This window comes from Gossypium hirsutum, chromosome A11 (genome assembly GCF_007990345.1).
Source record: "Gossypium hirsutum isolate 1008001.06 chromosome A11, Gossypium_hirsutum_v2.1, whole genome shotgun sequence".
NCBI lineage: Eukaryota > Viridiplantae > Streptophyta > Magnoliopsida > Malvales > Malvaceae > Gossypium > Gossypium hirsutum.
Window position 1 is genome coordinate 108,479,271 of NC_053434.1, and position 9,838 is coordinate 108,489,108.

The following is a 9,838-nucleotide window of genomic DNA, read 5'->3' on the forward strand; positions in this document are numbered from 1 at the left end:
CTCAAGCTGAAATTTAGATGTTAAGATACCAGATGGCTCAGATGCAAGCGAGCATAGTTGAACAAATTGCTTAACTTAAAGCGGAGACAGCATCAAGAGAAGCAGAGGTTCAAAGAAAATATAAAGAACTCTAGCTACAACTTACAGAGGAGGCAGCAGGGAGGGAAACAGAGCAAAACAGAAAATACAACGAACTCCAACTACAGCTTCAGAACATGATGAAGGTGTTTCAACAGTCGTAGACTCCACCATCTTAGACATTTATTTTCTTATTATAAGAATGTTTTAACAATATAACTTCTAACATTATTGTAAGAATATTTTGTTATTTCATTTATTAATTTAGATAATATATCTTTCGTTGAATTTTTGAAGTATCATTTAGATTTGCTGTTATTGGTTGAATTTGATGTTACAGAGAGGTTTGTATATGAATAAAAATAGGATATTAAAAATCTGCTAAAATTAGTGGTGTTTTTACCAAAAATGCCACAAAAAAATGACATTTAGCAGCGTTTGTATGAAAAACGCCAATAAAGGTCACGTTCTTTAGCGACGTTTATATGAAAAGCGTCGTTGAAAATCACATTTTTTAGTGACTATTATGTGAAAAATGCCGCTGAAAGTCATGTTCTTTAACGACGTTTGTGTGAAAAGCGCCACTAAAGGTCACGTTCTTTAGCGGCATTTGTGTGAAAAGCACCGCTGAAAATCACGTTCTTTAGCGGCGTTTGTATGAAAGGCGCTATTGAAGGTCACGTTTTTTAACGGCATTTGTGTGAAAAGCACCGCTAAAAGTCACGTTCTTTTAACAAATTTTTTTACATAAACGTCGCAAATTTTTAATGGCATTTTTTAAGGCGCTTTTAAATGCCCAAAAAACGCCGCTAAAAACCTGTTTTGCTGTAAAGTTAACTTCGTTAATGACGTCCTTTCCACTCCAAACCTATTAAATCGAAAGTAAATTGATTAATTATAAATGTTATATGAAAACATTATTATTTGTCAATGAAAGCTTCAGTTGCATACTGTTTGCACTAACCATTCATGAAAAGATTCTTTGAATAACTTATGAATCTCTCGATGTTCTAATCTTCGGGAGCGTGAATGAGATCTCAAAACTTATTTGTACTCATTATGTTAAAAAGTGGATTATTTGGTTAGAATATAAACAAATTAAAAAAATAAATATTTATCAAATTCTAAAACTTAATTGCGTAATGATTCAATTGAATCATGGTGAAAAAGAACATATCGATGTGCTTGTACCCAAGATCTATCATCTAAGTGTGCAATTTCAACTTTACCGATTGGTTCTGCATAACTTCGAAATAGATAAGTTTTGGCTAAATTATAATTAGTGAACCCAACATTTTTACTTGGTCTATTCAGTCTTTTTTCAACATCTTCTAAATATCTAGAGCAAAAAGTCAAACACTCATCTGTCAAGTAACCTTTAGCAATTGATCCTTCTGGATAACACTTATTACGACAATAAGGCTTCAATTTGCATAGGAACCTAAACATAATGTACAACATTAACAAAAGTTATAATTAAAGGTATATTAATGAATAAATGAACACTTTACAAATAAATTAAGCACCTCTATGGGATACATCCACCGATAGAAAATCGATCCACCAAATTTTGCTTCATGAGAGAGATGGATTAGTAAGTGCACCATAATAATGAATAAGAAAGGTGGAAAGATCTTCTCCAAATTGTATAAAGTCAAGACGGATCAATCTTATACTTTCTCAAGTTCTTCAACAATCAAAACTTTTTCACAAATAGCTTTCATTATATTGGATAGTTCAATTATATAAGAAGTCACCTTTTTTGACATACAACATTGTTAAGCAACTACCAGTAAATCTTGCATTAAGATGTGATAATCATGTGATTTTAAGAAATATAGTATTTAATCTTTAAGACTCACACATCGAGATATATTTGATGCATACGCATCTGAGACCTTTATATCCTTCAACACCATGCAGAACACTTCTTTCTCTTCCTTTGACATTACAAAAATAGAAGGCGACAACTGATATTTCCCATTCGGAAGTACTTGACGATGAAGATCACGTTGAATTCCCATGTCAACTAAATCAAGTCAACTATGAAGATTGTCTTTCAATTTTTCATCGACATTCAAAATTGTCCCAATGATGTTCTCGCAAACATTCTTCTCAATATGCATGACTTCAAGATTGTGGAATAAAATGTAATGCTCCCAATAAGGCAACTAAAAAAAATACTTCTTTTTTTTCACAAGTCCGCCTCATTAGGATCCTATTCATTAGATTTATCATCAGATTCATCCCTCGATCTTCTCTCTATTTGCATGTTAGATGGTTGATTCATCTTCCCATAACTGAAATTAATATCTTTTAATATGAATAAGATTTCAAATCCAATAGTCTGCTCAAGAGTTTCTCTGAATCTTTCAATACCATCAAATAGAGTCCTCTAAAATTTAAATCTATGATTTCCATCTAACCACCGACAATGCCCCATATAAAAGAACTTTTTCTTATTATATAACTACTTTGAACATATTTACGCTGCAAAACAAGAACAAGCATAACATTTTTTAGTACTCCAACCAGATAAATTGGTACAAGCCGAGAAATCATTAATAGTCCACAACAAAATTACACGTAAATAAAAGTTCTCCTTTCTCAAGACATCATATATTTTAACACCCGCCCATAACTGTTTCAGGTCTTCAATAAGTGGCTGCATATAAATGTCAAGATCATTTTCAGGACTTTTCTCTCTAGGGATAGTCATAGATAAGATAAAAAAAGATTGCTTCATTCAAATCTATGGAGGCAAATTGTAAAGAACAAGTACTACAAGCCAAGTTCTGAACGAAGTACTCATAAGTTTAAAAGGATTAAATCCATCAGATGTTAGTCCAAACCTCACATTCCGATGATCGCTTGCAAAGCTTGAAAATTTACTGTCAAATGATTTCTAAGCTAAAGAATCCGTAGGATGCCTTAATAATCCATCATCGGTTCATTAATCATGATGCCACCTCGTAGACTCGACTGTTTTTGACGACATAAAAAGCCTTTGAAGCCTTGGTATTAATGAAAATATCGCAAAATTTTTATTGGCTTATTTGTTAACTGTGCCTTACCTTTATCCTCATTCACATCCTCTGTATTCCTATTCATCTAACAAAATTTACCGCAAACATGATAAGACGTTGATTTTTCCAACCACCTTAATACAACATACAGTCATTTGGACAACTATGAATTATGCCATACCCAAAGCCTAAATCTTTTATCAATTTCTTCATATCTTTGCATGAATGAGAGATTTTTACAAACGGAAACATATTTCTCAAAAACTCTATCAGCAGTGTTAAAGAGTTTGCGTTCCACCCTCCCAAACATTTTAAGTGAAAAAGACAAATGCAAAAAGACATTTTTGAAAATTTTGATCCCTCATAAAATTATTCATGCATTTCATTAAGTAACTTGTAGAATTTCATCGCTTCTCCATTTGGCTCTTCATCAGGTACACTTCTTCTCGTTTCGATAAAATCATTTTCATCAAATATCACAATCATTGGATGCAATAATTTCAGGTGGAAACGATTGCAAACCATGACTGCGTATATTAAATGCATCCCGCAACATACCTTCCATTTCATCTTCTCTAACAAGCTGATGGTAAACATTATGAGAATAAGCCGAGTTAATCGTTGAAGCGATTCTACGAGGTGTACACTTTCCATGAAAAATCTATTTTTTATACCCCGAATAAAACCATTAATAATTAGATGTTCGTAGACAACTTCACGAATATGCCAATTGATATTGCCACACTTCTTACACGGGCAAAGAATCATATTTTCTTAGCTTGCATTTTGAAATGCAAAATTTAGAAAAGTTTGTACTCCATTTCGATAATCGTTGCTTACCCTTGACAAATTCATCCAACTTTTATCCATTTCGTAGTTCTTGAAGTCTAAAGTTGGCAATAAATTACGGTTACTTAAGCGTTCTAAATTGATTCAAATCATGTCATTGTACTAAAATAGATAATACATATCAAGTATCAAATATCTAGTAAGTGTAAACTAATTCATGTAAGTTGTTTATTTATAAGTATAATTAAGTTATGTAAGTTATGATATATATTTATGTAAGTTATGTAAGTTATGATATGATATATATTTATTTATTATGTAAGTTATGATCCAAATTTTTTTTTATTCTTTAAATATTTATATAAGTTATGATTATCTTCTTTAAATTTTAACTTTAAATTTTAATCCTTTAATATACTCTTAATTTATAAATTTGTGTTTTTTTATCACCTTTATGTTTATTATACTTAAAAAGACGAAAATTAACAGATTAATAATTATATGTTAATATAGTTAATATTTGTTAAATTTTCATCTATACTGAGTTAATATTTAAATTAATAATTATCTGTTTACTATCATTTTCTCTTTCCCTTTCCCCGTTAAAAGAGGGAGTTTGACCTTAGCCACTATTTGCTCTTTTTTATTTAATAAAAACTACATAGTAAATAAATACTAGAAAACGATATATAGGTGTAAACATGAGATTATTAATATGAACCCTTACAAAATACTAGTACGATAAATCCATCTTATAGGTGTAAACAATCAATTTTTTATAAAAATACCAATACGATAAATCCATCTTATAAGCTTATTGATGGTTAACAAAAATAACTTTTCATTTTAAATAGCTTTTAAATCATTTTTTTCGAAAAAAGATTAGTAATTTGATTTTTATATAAAAATTAATTTAAATAATGCTAAATATTATTATATTGATAAAAATTTTATTTTTAAGTTTTAAAAACATTTAAAAATATTAAATATTAAAATCAAACATTATAATTTTCAATATTATTAAACATATACATTAATTAGTATTAAATACATATTTTTAGTCAAAAAATTGAAAAATCATGTTAATATTTTAATAAAATATTGAACTCCATAATGGCAAAAATAATAAATAAATGAAAAATAAAAGAGTAAACAGCAAAATTACGAGGTCAAATAGTGCAACAAATGCTAAACCCTAATTATTGAGTAAAATTAATCATTAAAATGTAAGAATTAATTTGAATGTCACAAAATATGTACAGTAATAAACTTGAAAATTTAGACTAAAATGGAAACAAAAAACCCTTTCAAATTGATTGCAAAACAGGAATGAATATTCAACCAAACTTTCCTAATAATCAACACCATGGAACATTATTAAGCCAAAACCGATTTAATAATTAAGGAGCAAAAAAGATCACATACATACTCCACGAGCATACAGGTTAAACATTCAGCCAAACAGTTTGCAAACAACATATGACAATGAAGGCTTTAAATATAGGACAATGAAGGCTTGCATATCCAGAGAAAGACAATAGCATGCTCCATTCTCAACTCCATTCTCACCTCCATTTACAACTCAATAGCCTATTGAGATTCAACTCCATTCTCAAAGTATTTACCAGATAAAATGTGGGGTATTTAGCATATCGCAATATTTCCAAGCATCAACTATCAATCGAAGAGAAAGCAGCAGTTTTAAATATAAGGGTGAAATTCACTACTATTACCTTTACAAACTTTGGCCTGCTTAATTCAGTCTGATCAAAAAAGAGAACGAAATAGATAATTTGGTGCTCAGCAATAGCCCTGCAAAATCGTGCTCTATATCAAGAAATTGCTGATGTAAAAATTCAACTATACTAGCCTTAGTCAACAAGGGACTAAACACCATTGTAAAGCACATATTTATACAAGGGAAGCCCCTAATAAATTAAAAGCATATCCGAGTTTCGGTAGGTAAAAATGAAAGCGTAAAATGAAAGACTTGGTCAACAGTAGCACTTATAATTAAGGCCACAACTCAATAAAAACAGATTCAACATAACAATGTAATAAATTATAGAGATAGTATTGCATAAAACAATTACATCACATTAGCATAGGCATTTTTCAATCAAATCATGCCACCTTATTGCATTTCTAAAAAAAAGAAGCTAATTATTTATTAATTTAATCATTAATAAATAGTTGAATTAATTTGTTATCATTTAATTATCACATGTAATGTATAACATGATATTTTTTGCAGTTTTTCAAGATATTTATTGAAGCGAGCCAATAAAATGATAGATTAATTTACTTCACAACATCTTGCATTTTCTAGATGCATAAGAAAGACTCTAAGATTTTGATCTTTTAAAAGGAAACTACTACAATCATCTTTCAACGTAAATTTGAGATAACTTTTATTTTAATTACAGAATGCATAAATTTAATAGGAAAAAAAAAAAGAAAAGATACTATAGATGAAATTATACCTGTTAGCTTGTTATTGATAAGAGAAAATGTTTGGAGAGGAGTCAATTTTTCAATAACGGAAGGAATTTCACTTGAAACATATAATTAAATTAATCAAAATTTACAAATAAATAATCCAAAAATTGCAAACAACAACACAAACTTAAAAAGGAAGAGGAAGCTAGTTTTTTCCATAAAGTTGGGTTAATAATTTGATTGCCAGGAAAGGGTATAAGACAAATCATGTTTAAGCCAAAAAGTTGGGATAATACATCAACTGGCAAGATAACGATCTATGGTTGTTTAAGTCAAAAGTATTATATTAAGAAATTAATAAAATTGTCCACTAATTAAAAATATATAACAACTGAAAGTAGAAAATCATATTTATAACAACAGCCTCAGGCTTATATGATTTTAGAACTCTACTTGAAATGACTCCTTTCTTAGAATACCAATGGAAAATTCTCTTATGTTAGAGAGAATCCTAGATACCTCATAGTGTGTATAATTATTTACCTTGTCAACAAGGTCAGGCAAGTGCTCCGAAAGCACAGTGAACCAGTACCTGAAACATGTATATAAAAAATAAGATAAAGAATCCATGTTTGCAGAATCAGTGTCTTGGATCATAAAAGTTATTATGATCTATTTTGGAAGGCACTCTTACGAAGTCCAGAATAATGAGTATTAAGTAGCATATTTGAAGAGCATACTTACTCTAGCTCTTTGTGATCTGATAGATCAATGGTATTGGGCTCGTACCTGTTAGTGTGTTGTAATTCAAGATATGAGATTAGAACATTGCATGGATGGATATATAAATAACTAATAAGAACAAATATTCAATAAAAGCAGATATTTTCTGCTTCATAGCATTACACCTTAGTAAACAAAAAAGTAGCAAAATGACCCTTCAATATCTTTTTGTATGATTTTTATTGTTTCAATTCAAGTGCTGGATTACATGCTCTCTCTCTATATAGATCGTCCATGTAAAATATCAAATTAACTAAAAACGCATAGCTATTTTTTTCAACAAAAAACATTTGGGTAAGTTGCATTCTCTTCTGGCATTGCATACGAGAATGTAATTTCTTTATTCCTTTTACTTATTTTAGTGTATATTTATATGTAAGCTACAGATGTAAGAGAGAATGAGGGTAAGAGAGAGAGTTAATTATTTGGCTTGTATGTCAGGTGTATATGGGCTCATACCAAGCAGGTATGGAAGGAATTCCATGGGTTATAGTGGCAGAGGTTAATTGACTTTGTTTTCTAACATCCTCACCATTTACATATCCATCCTATGTTGTTCTGACATAATTTTCTAGGAACATTCCTGTCTCTGGACAAGGGTACGTTGATATGCTCATCCAAAGATCTTCCAAATACTTGTTAAAAACTTATTCATACACATGACCGAAACACACACCATTCAGGAAGTCAATCATAAATATGTTTTACTGCACATATTTAACAGTGAAGGGAATATGTTTCAGATTTTTTCCATAAACGTAATATCTAATTATTGCGTTTCTAAAAAAAAGCTAATTATTTATTAATTTAATCATTAATAATGCATACAGTAAACAATGCATGCAAAGCTCAACAATAGAAAACCCATTAAATATCCAGTCAACCAAAATGTATATACATATAAAGGGGGGCAATGCTGTAAAAGAATAAAAAAAGAAAACCTTTTGAATATGCTCAGTGGTGATGTTCATCAACTGTGGAGGCTGCTGCATATTTTCTTCTTCACAAAAGGAAAGAAACCTTAGATCACTGAAAAATAGAATGAATTTAAAAAAAATACAAAAAATAGAATGAAATGAAAACTTACCAGAATTTTTTTGATTTCGGCGAAGAGAACGGCGATGAGAATTGGGGAAAAAGAGAACGGCGATGAAATGAAAACTTATGAGAATTTTTTTGGTTTTGGTGAAGAGAACGGCAATGAGAATTGGCGATGAGAATTTGGGGAAAACAGTTAGGATCTCAATCAGTTAGGGGAAATTGGGGAAAAGAAATTGGGGAAGAAATAAAGTGATTTGGGAAAATTTTGGGGGAAATCTGATTTGGGGAAAAACTAAAGCAATTTGGGGGCTAACAAAACACCGTTTAAAGAGGTCAGTTTGCTAATACTTTGAAAAAATATTTTTGAGAACTATTTTTGAAATGTGCTTTTTAAAATTTTCAGTGTTTGATATTATTATTAAAAAGTATTTTTAAGAAATAAAATGTTTATTTTAGATATGATATTATAAAGTAATAAATATGTATTTAAATAATATTCAAATTAGTTAATATTATGATATTTTAGCAATAATATAAAAAATAAATAATTATAACTTATTGTTAATATTTTAATATATAATATTAATTTTAAATATTTCTAAATAATTAATATTAATTATTTATTAAATTTAATTAGAATATATAAACTATATTTAAATATTTAAATATAATAATTAAATATTTATAATTAGATATTGACACAATTGTATTATTTTAAAAATGATTTTTTTAATTTTTAATTAATGCTTTTAATACATTTGTATTATTTTATTTTAAAATGTACTTTAAATATATAACTCATATTAAATATTAACATAATATAAAAAATATAAACTTAACAAATTAAAATATTACATATATTTAGATTAAACTTCAAACAAAAGAAAAAAAAGAGGGAAAATGGATTCTAACGTTAGAAAAATGGGAAAAAAAGAAAAAGAACAAATAAGGTAATATAGCCTCAAAAGCACTTTTGGAACGAAAAAAGCACCAAAATTTCTCCTTTTTCATCTGAGAAAAAGGACTTTTCTTAAGCTGAAAAGTTTCTACTTTTTACCTCTGTTCTTTATTGCTTTTTGTGTAAAAGCACTTTTCCCCCTAAAAACTCATCACAAAATCAATGCCGATCGAAGCCTCAGTCAAATTGTTATTGCAATATTTGCAACGTTTATGAAAATGTCACTAATGAATAACTTTTGTGGTGTTTTCGGTTAAAATGTCACTAAAAATTTAATTTCATGTAGTGAAACCGTGTTATTTAAGTCATGAAATTGCAATATTTGCAGCATTTACAAAAAAGTCATTAATGTATAATTTTTGCGGTATTTTCAGTCACGTCACTAAAAATTTAATTTTCTGTAGTGAAACAGTGCTGTTTTGCAAAATTTTAATACATATTAGTGGCGTTTTTGGTCCAAACGCTACTATTGCTTCCATTTGTTAATATAAACGCCGCTATAGCTCTAACCTTTTGCAGTATTTTTGATCCAAACGCCACTAAAAATACCGCTAAAAGCTTAATTTCTTATAGTGTATATTGAATCTGTTGATATGTTAAAACTCATGTTTGGAGTAGAGGTTAAAACTCCTATTTGGCACCCAAGTGACACGAGTTCAAATTCTGTTAACCCTTTCCCTCTCCCCCAATTTTGTAATTATCAAATATGTTATGTAGGCAATAT

At 29.1% G+C, this 9,838-nt stretch overlaps 1 long non-coding RNA gene across 6 annotated transcripts; it reads right to left on the reverse strand.

The window, feature by feature from the left end:
• Nucleotides 1–1,183: 1,183 nt before the first annotated feature.
• On the reverse strand, nt 1,184–8,521 carry LOC107889130 (uncharacterized). Of its 6 annotated transcripts, XR_005905009.1 has the most exons (7): nt 8,203–8,513; nt 8,057–8,115; nt 7,077–7,121; nt 6,876–6,924; nt 5,627–5,705; nt 1,605–2,378; nt 1,184–1,519 (listed from the first exon to the last, which is right to left on the reverse strand). It is a non-coding gene; the product is annotated as an uncharacterized lncRNA (long non-coding RNA). The 6 variants fall into 6 exon arrangements; XR_001681659.2 differs by lacking the exons at nt 1,184–1,519; nt 1,605–2,378 and adding an exon at nt 2,422–2,568 and having other exon boundaries at nt 8,203–8,502; XR_001681662.2 differs by lacking the exons at nt 1,184–1,519; nt 1,605–2,378 and adding an exon at nt 2,576–2,743 and having other exon boundaries at nt 8,203–8,503.
• Nucleotides 8,522–9,838: the final 1,317 nt, after the last annotated feature.